The sequence below is a fragment of the Columba livia genome, chromosome 1 (genome assembly GCF_036013475.1).
Source record: "Columba livia isolate bColLiv1 breed racing homer chromosome 1, bColLiv1.pat.W.v2, whole genome shotgun sequence".
NCBI classification, from domain to species: domain Eukaryota; kingdom Metazoa; phylum Chordata; class Aves; order Columbiformes; family Columbidae; genus Columba; species Columba livia.
In genome coordinates this window covers 60677548-60687057 of record NC_088602.1, presented here as the reverse complement: position 1 = coordinate 60687057, position 9510 = coordinate 60677548, and the positions used below count along the sequence as shown (strand labels likewise).

The 9510-nt window shown below is 38.1% G+C and overlaps 1 long non-coding RNA gene across 1 annotated transcript in view; it reads right to left on the bottom strand.

The window, feature by feature from the left end:
- Window positions 1-1521: 1521 nt before the first annotated feature.
- Window positions 1522-9510, bottom strand: part of LOC110362857 (uncharacterized) — a 74112-nt gene continuing 66123 nt past the window's right edge. The window contains exon 6 of the long non-coding RNA XR_002420525.2: window positions 1522-4756. This is a non-coding gene — a long non-coding RNA (uncharacterized LOC110362857). The remainder of the gene's footprint in view (window positions 4757-9510) is intronic.

Below are 9510 nucleotides of genomic sequence, written 5' to 3'. Positions count from 1 at the left end.
ATGGTAGATAAAATCAAATATATTGTTTCTACTACTTTTCACATGTAATAAAACAGAAAATTTACAAAGGGCTAAAGAAAACTACACACAGATAGGAATACAATTGAAATAAAAGAACAATCAACTTGGGGATGAACTTCTATGTTATAGACACATCTTGAACTGTTTAGAGGATTATCACTGGAAACTGTATAATCTTAAATGCCATTAAGAGAAACATCTTCTTTTCATAAAAGAACCTTCACTGAGAACTACTCCATCAACATGAGCAATATGTTCCATATTTTAATGAGATTAACAAGAAAAATCATCAGTACTTCTATACGACTTTTTAGTATAGCAACTATTACAGTTGATTTTCACACTTTTCCAAAGGATCTTCAAAGGCATTCACAAGGTATGTGTTTAAAATAGGATTTCAGTCAATATTTTGTTAAAGTTGTTCCTCTTTCAGCAGATATTTCAGTGGAAACAGAGTACTTAGGAGTCCGTATCGGGACTGGTGCTGTTTAACATCTTTGTCTGTGACATGGTCAGTGGGATTGACTGCACCCTCAGCAAGTCTGCCAACAACACCGAGCTGTGTGGTGTGGTCAACATGCTGGAGGGAAGGGATGACATCCAGAGGGACTTGGACAGGCTTGAGAGGTGAGCCTATGTGAACCTCCTGAAGTTCAACATGGCCGAGTGAAATGTCCTGCACCTGGGTTGGAGCAATCCCAAGCACAAATACAGGCTGGGCAGAGAACGGATTGAGAGCAGCCCTGAGGAGAAGGACTTGGGGTGTTGGTTGATGAGAAGCTGAACATGACCCAGCAATGTGTGCTTCCAGCCCAGAAAGCCAACTGTATCCTGAGCTGCATCAAAAGAAGCATGATCAACAGGTTGAGGGAGGTGATTCTCCCTCTTTGCTCTTGTGAGACCCCCTTGGAGTACTGTGGTCAGCTTGAGGACCCCCAGCACAAGGTGGACATGGACCTGTTGGAAAGAGTCTAGAGGAGGGATGCAAAGATGATGAGAGGGCTGGAGCAGCTGTCCTGTGAAGGCAGACTGAGATAGTTGGAGTTGTTCATCCTGGAGAAGTGGAGGCTCCAAGGAGACCTTATAGCAGTCTTCCAGCACCTAAAGGGGGCCTAAAAGAAAGCTGGAAATGGACTTTTTACAAGTGCATGTAGTGATAGGATAAACGGTAGTGACTTTAAACTGAAAGAGGGTAGATTTAGATTAGATATAAGGAAGAAATTATTCACCATGAGGGTGGTGGGGCACTGGAACAGGCTGTCCAGAGAAGCTGTGGATGTCCCATCCCTGGAAGTGTTCAAGGTCAGATTGGACGGGACTTTGGGCAACCTAGTCTAGTGCAAGATGTTCCTGCCCATGTCAGGGGTGTTGGAACTAGATCTTTAAGACCCTTTTCAACCCAAACCAATCTACGATTCTATGATACTCCTGTTGTGGAAAAGGAATGTAACTTGCATGTGCAACAAGTTTAACACAAATTGAAGCGGATCAGGTCAAGAGTGCTGGAAAATTAATTTAATAATTGATTAGCAAAATTGTCATTGTTAATTCTACAGCTCCACATGATCATTTTACAAATACAGAGTTTGATAACAGGAGCAAGGCTGTAGAATACAAGCCTATCACAAAATAAATTCAGTAAATACATATACTTCTTTATGTGACCAAACCAGATGTTGGATGAATTATAACATTTATTTAATGACATGTTTGTTGAGTAAGAAAATAAGAACAGCCAAACTGGATCATATCGAAGGCTTAGTTAACATAAGTATTCTGTCTCCACTAGTGACCACTAGTAGATAATATTGTGGTTCGGATAATGCAGTTGTTACACTAGCATTTCATCCCAATTTCTAGTAACCCAAGGGTTAGGAATTTCTTGAGGCAGAGTAGAGTTGCATCTGACAGCCTTTGATTTTTTTTTCATAAATTTCTTTTTATTGATTTTTATCATGCTAACTTTTGATAGCTGCATTGGTATTGTCATCAACACAGTTCAGGAAAACCCTATTATCAAGCTGATTAGCACGACTGACTGAAAAAAGTAACATATAACAGTACTACAATTTCAGTAAGGATGTACAAGCTACAGTGCAGAGACATTCCTTTGAGGCAGCTTAATAAATTTGCATGGTTATTTAATTCCTTTGTTGCTAGCATGAGAGACACAGGAGAGCTGTTTGCTGAACAAGAAATCTCTTTCAAGTAAGGAGAGAATTTTCACACTTTGTTATGAGAACGTCACATCTGAAAGGATTACATATGGCATCCAAATCTAGCTACCCGTTCTTTTTCTCAGCATCTCTATAATGCTTTCTTTCACCCTGCCATTTGCAGCCCAAGCCACCATCAAGTCACACCTCGGTGTCTGCAGTACCATGAGCTCCCTGTCGTATCTCTTGACTCAGCTCAAGCAAACTGAGATAAGTTCATCAACTGAGTAGCACACCCATATCCTTGGAAGTGTGACATGGTTTTCTGCTTCCCACTACACCAAGCTGACACTGTTACAATGCACTATGGAAAGCTTGTACAATTTTACCTTTCTCCACTGACCTACCTTCATCTTGTTCTTCTCCATCACGCTGTCAGTGAAAACAACCTCGTCTTATCACTGTCCTGTTTTCTGGATGTGTCCTTAATTGACATTCAGGAAAGATGATTTTTCCAGATCTCTGGCAGAAATAAGTGTCATGGCTAGACTTCTCCTTATTTTAAAACTCCTGTTGAAGACCCCAAGGTCTTCTGATATCCCTGAACAGTATTGGTTGAGAGAGTACACTATGCTGGAGGAATAATCAAGACAGAATTCTCAAGTCTGGTAGAAAACATGGGGTTTTTTTTCTCCTTTCGTCCTGCCCTCTGTATGTAAGTTGTGTGTTCACACTTCTGTGTCATCTATTTATTGAATTCCAGAGCTTTCGTAAGTGGTTTAGAAATAGTATGACAATATATAGAACCTCAAATGACAAGAACAGGAGACATTACAATCTTGGATTTCGGGCTTCAGAAGAATTTTCCTGTGCTAAATTTCTGGAGATTTTTCTTTCTGAAGTCTATTAATAAACACAAACTTAGATGTACCAATATTTTAACAATTTCTGACAAAATATTGTTGTTCAAAAACAGAGTTTTGATACAATGGAAATCACAACCTCATCACACTCCCAAACATTTTATTTTCAGTTCTAAAAAACAAACTTTGAAAGTGACAATAAGATAGTTTCCAATTTTTCCTTTTATAAAATGAAAATGTGAAACTTTTTAATGTAAAAGTGAAGCAATGTTAAACAAAATCCATTTTGAAATTATCAGAAGAAATAAACCTCTCTACAAGTGATGTTACAAAGTTATGGAGGGGGTCAGAAAGATTGGAAATCCAGTCCATTTGTGCCAGGTGTACAACAGTGCCATCCAAAGGTTGCAGGAAACATTTGCAGGAACAGAGCTAATACCACTCAGTTTAGAAGCTTCTAATATATGCCCTTTAAAAGCTATGTGTCATCTCTCAATACAATGTCTGCTTGCTTTGGAGGTGAAAGGCCAGAGGATAATCTGCTGTACTGTGCCCTGGTTTGAGTTTCCGAAAACATCTTAAAGTCTTGACAGGATTATCTCTGTTTAACCCTAACCCTACCCCATGCAGAACACTGCTTTGTAGGGACCTCAACAAAACTCATGTGATGAGGCCAATGAAACTTCCTTGGATCTCAGCTAGTTGTTGAAAAAGTGCTGGTTTTTCTAATATGTCATATTATATCATCATATAGTAACAGTGATATAGGATTAAGTCCTTTGTTAAATAAACCACCACTAAATGAACAGGGCTGTATTATCCAAATAAAAAATGTGACCCATTATTTCTAGGTGTTTTTCCTAGTAAGCAGGTAGTTAGGAATGTACATAAGTAATTCCATTCTCTTCTTTACTCCAGCAGCCATTTATAACTGCTTTCCTCAGGGTTCCTGACCAGTTCCTCCTGTCAGTCCTATCAGAGACGATTTCTGACATTGCAGTTTTTAAAAGCAGCTTTAAAAGAGCTTTTAAAAATAATGAAAAATACTAATACATTGAGAAAACTTTACATCAGGCATGCTCTCACTGAAAAACATGATCTAGTCCATGATGTGTCATATACCTGTATGTGTTTTCAATTTGCTCAGAGCAGTGACAACGATAAGGAACAACAGATTTAGCACTGGCATCTTTGTTTTTGCAAGAAAGACACTTCTGCTATCTATCTCCTCTGTGTTTCAGGTTAGCAAATTCTGTTGACAAAGTTTTCTATTTGGCTGGGCTATTTGCATCAAAAGGGGAAACAACTGTCAAAGAAGTCTTAACAGATACGCAAAACTAAAAAAAAAAAGCTTATAATGGATTAAACTTTGTATCGCTTTGTCTGATGTAAAGAGGAGATAATAGGAGACATGGGGATATATGCAATGAAGAGAAACAATACAGAGTTTCTTAGGGGTTAATCCAGGTCTGCAGCTGAATACAACAGAGTTAATCTGACCAGAAGAGGCTTTAGGCTAAATTCTAGGGGAAAACTTGTCACTTTATGATCCAGTTGTACTAAATGAAAGGCTCTGTTTACAGAGAAGATTTTGGATCTGGGATCCATTGGGGCAGAAGTTACCTCCATGATTCCTTCCTTGTTCAACACACCAGGAGACTTGTAGTCTGATAAACTATTTCTCAAAGATCTTCGTTGTTACCTTCTTTCTTCTTTCTGAAAAAGAACAAGTGTTACAAAAAACATACTTAAGAAAGCACACAACTTTGACCTAAGGGCAAGAAGTCTTTGATGATAAAGACTTTGCAGTTTGTTTGTCAAATTTTGCGCTAAAAAAGAGTAATTGTCTGTAACTGAAGACAAAGTTAAATGATGAGTTTTCATAACTTGATAATTAAGCATTTAGCAGATTTCTATTGTATTGGTTCTCCAAAATGAAAATATGGTAAGCAAATACATTAGATTACAGCATATATTAGCTACTGGGAAAGCAAATTCTAAAATAAAAGTGAGAAGCTAAAAGAATATATAATTAAATTTTCCCCACCATCTTGTCATTAGAGACTCATCTGTAGTACTTTAGATTCAGTTGTATATAAAGAATCATCAGAATTAACATATGTCCTTACTGATTAAGAATAAGAACAAACTAAAACATATAGTCACATGGTATTTTATCAAGTTAATAATTAAAATTTTAATATGTGTAAGTTTTTAATATAATTTTACACAGATGGACATTGAAAACTACAGATGTGATAGTTTATTTGAGAAAAAGTCTTAAAGATATATTAATCTAAAAGTTAAAAGACTTTTGCATGTAGCATATTTTTGTGCTTTTTCAATCACACATTAATTAGAATATTATTTTCCAACAATACTTCTTACCCTGTACACAACTAACAAAAATAAAGAACCTAGTTTTCACTGACTCATAAAGTGTGAGTTCTGGAGACTGCAATCTCTGATTTTGTAAGAAAGCTTGAAAAGTTAAAAGAACTTCAAAAGACCAAATGCTTGACTCTTCTTGAACTAAATATACATATTTGAGTAACACATTCTTCTTGATTTGGGCAATAGCTGTCACATATATAAACACTTCTATCTTTTGGCATCTCTTTTGAATACACAAGTGTCAAAGTATATTGGGTAATTACAAGACATGATTTTGTCTCCTACAAAACAAAACCAACTTTTTTAAGGAACTGAAAATCTGAGGAAAGTCTTTTATAATATTTAAGACAAGGCCAGCATTCAAGTATATATTGAAAACCGAAGAAACATCAGGCTTAGTCTTGTTTCCACACAAGTCACTGGGGTATTTTCTCTTGCCTTAAATCAGAAACCATTTTTTCTTAATAACGTTTATGTCACTCTTCATAGAATGAAGCATGTCACGCTCAGTGACAGGAGTGCCATTGATACAGCAAAAGGAAGGGAAAGAACCTCCTTGTGACACCTCTATACCAATGCCACAGACAGTCTTTATCTCCTCAGCTCACAATTCCTCTTCTTTGGGAGAAGGACAGACAATAAAGGTTGAGGACTACAGCCTGACTATGACTCTGCTGTTTCTCATAGTTAATGAAATTCCCTTTCAAATAGCTGAGTAAATTGCCTGAGCTGTACTTTGAACCCATTAGTAAATGAGACACAAGGCATGGACGTCCAACATCAGTACAATCTCTATACACAAAGGTAGTAAACTGAAGTATATCAAGCACTTTAAATAACTCAGAAGAGCAAAAAGATATGGTCTAAGGCAGTCAGCAAAGAAACATGTGGCTGGAATGTCTTGGGTATCCAGCTCCAACAGTAAGTTCATAGTTCAAGACCCTAGTGGAACAGGAGTGCAGAGGAGTGGGGGTAGGAACCTATTTCTAGCCTGTTGGGAAGATCAGTTGCTAAAGCTATGAAAAAATAGCTTTCCTCGCTTTTTAACTCGTTTATCTACCAAGCTTTCCACTGAAAGGCAAGGTGTCATTGCAGCTGCAACTGCAGCAGATCTTTAGTCTTTCACATGACTGAAGAAACCATATGTACAAAATTATTTTGTGAATCAATAGTTGCTCCAGTGCGTTAATTATGTCCTCCCATTAGCTCTGTGCTCAGATAGATAATTCTGACCCTTTTTTAAGTGCTTGCTTATGCCCATTTACTTGATAGACAACTATGTGATCCACTCAGCCAGATAAATGAGAGCTGATAATTTCACTAAGCAGTCAAAGGAGGCTAAACTTTGTTCTGCCATTAGATCAATGGAAATATTTTGGAATAATTGATAATTGAAATAATTTTGGAAATCCTTCTCTCTTCCTCGGCCATGAGACAAAGAGAACATCAAGGAAAATCCACAGAGGTAAGAATGTAAAAAATACTGAAGCATTCAGAGGCCACAGTATTGAAGAATTCGGCCTTTCAGTACTTAAAAGGGGCTTATAAGAAATATGAGGATAAATGTTTTAGCAGGGCCTGTTATGATAGCACGGGTAATGGTTTTAAACTAAAGAAAGGAAGATTCAAGCCAGTTTTGAAAGTGGGCATAGGCTTCTGTGGTGACACAACCAATGCCAGGACAGAGAAAGCAGGTTCATTTCGTAGATGGACTCACAAAGCCTGCTAGAATACCTTGGAGGTCTGTGATCAAGCTACCTGGAGCCAGCCTGATCCCTGACATGTCCATACAAGTTAGGGGCAAAATTTCAATATCAGCTTTCTCTCAAGTAATGATCCAAGTGTCTGAGCTAACACAAAGAAACTCATATCTCTATAAATCCTATAATTGCCTACAATATCAGTAATGGACTGAACAGGTGCCATGTTGACTGTTCAACTGGTTCATCACCAAACAGTATCTCCTCCAGAAAGGTGATCAGTAACATATGACCCACCAGAAATGATGCTGACTGAGCATACCATGATATTTAAAGAGGTAAATAACATCTGATACATGTCTCACTATTTCCTCAGCGTGTCCTTTGGCTCGATTCCTCCATGATTTACATTTTGGTAAAAGCATTTACAGATATGCATAAAAGGAGAGGCAGATGGAAAACGGAGTGAAAATAGTAAAGTATTGCATTCACTTCACTGACATGTAAACAATCTTCTTGAATTTGAGGAAGAGCAGAATCATGTCCCTGGAGGTCTGAAAAATCCCTAGGTAGGCTCTGAGAGTACTAACAGGAAGAAATATATTTTGCTTAGAGCTTTTGGTAAGTCATTGATAGGAACTAAACAAAAAAAGAATAATGCTTTTCTACCTTCTGCTGTACAGGGAGCTGTTTATCTGTCACTTTCTAACAGCCTCTAGCATCTCTAAAAAGACTTTGTTAGAAAGGATTTTTCTGCTTGGGATGCAATACTGTTATACAAAAGATACAAAAGGCTTGATTCTCTTTTTCTTCCTAACTTTACTGAATGGCAAAGATATCACCCCAATTTGCATCAGCCTACACGAAGGTGTAGCCTAAGAATTCTGGTCCAGCAGACCCACGGGAAAAAAAAAATACAGAGAGAAAACATACAAGCAAGTGTGCAGGTACAGACCAAAGTGTTGCATATCTCAAAACACTATAAGCTCTGTTTGGAGGCTTTGTGCATTTTGGGTTGTTTTTTGGTTGTGTTTTTTGTTTGGGTTTTTTTGTTGTTTTCTCTTTTTGCAATGGATGATTGAGCAAACTGAAAGCCTTGATGGGCAGATAAGAGTTGAAATGGAAAAGGACAGTAATGTTAAGATGAGTTAAAAGCTCTTTTTGACCCTATCCTTAACACCATCTCCCCAAATGCTTCCCCTGTGAACTTTTTGTGTTGTATTCAGTTTACTGAAATAGGGGATAGAGAGGCCAAGCCAAGGATCTATCCCGCTTCATTGAGTAAAGCTAGCCTACCAGAGGAGGTGATGGGTTAGAAGTTAATACAAATGACAGTTCTAAGACAAAGTTAGCCAGCGCCTTCCTGTGGAGCCCAGTGCCAAGAAGGAGACCCCCTGCTGATCCCACTTTACATTTCCTTTTGCTCTCCTTCCCCTGATCTGCAGGTCCTGCCATGCCAGGCCAGGGGATCCTTATTAAAATACAATGCACTGTCACTAATAGAAGTGAGCAAAGCCTCATTAGCACAAGGGTTAGAAGAGGACTAGCTCTAATTACAGCTCACTTAGAAGAGACAATCAAATGAATAGATAAACCCTTCAAGACAGAAGTCAATTTTTTTCTTGCATTTGGCCAAGAGTGGTTTTCTTTTATACCCTCCTTCAAAAGGATTCAAATCCATCTACTGACAGTTTTTTTCCTAGAGAAATTCTTTCATCATACAGTTTCCACCAGAGGACATTTAATTCAGCTGGGTGGGTGGCAAAGAGGTTGCTTGTGTTATTCGTGCCTGTGTTGGTCAGCAAAGGCGCACTCTGCAGCACTTACTACCTCCCATCAGAGATACAGCTGGAGAGGGGTGGGACCTTCATTGAGATCTATCACATAGGAACTCTTCTTTCCCTCAGCACACAATTGGTAATCAAATGGTCCATTGCAATGTTTGGAGCACAGTTGTCACAAAGCAGGCAGGTTACTGCTTCTGCTCCAGGCAGATGTACCAGGAAAAAAAAAAAGAGTCGTGAAACATCATGAGCACTGTGAGTCAAAAATGTCCCTTAAACATAGGGATTGTAATTTTTACATCTTTGGTTTCACCTTTTAGCCTCCTTGAAAGGCTGGAGTGAAGAGCACAGCCATAAAGTCATTAAGAATAAATTATTTTTTGAGGTAAGATAACTTTTTTGGTAATTTTGTGGGCAATTACTCAAATTTAGTAAAGCTCTACAGAATTCTCCCATTTTGCCACACACTATTTTAATCCAATTCCTTTACATTCTTTTTTAGCAGTAAGATCCCTGCAGCAGTAGGTACCAGATGACCTGGTTCTGTCTGAATTCCTGACCAAAGACATCCAAATTCTCCAGAGTTCTGCCT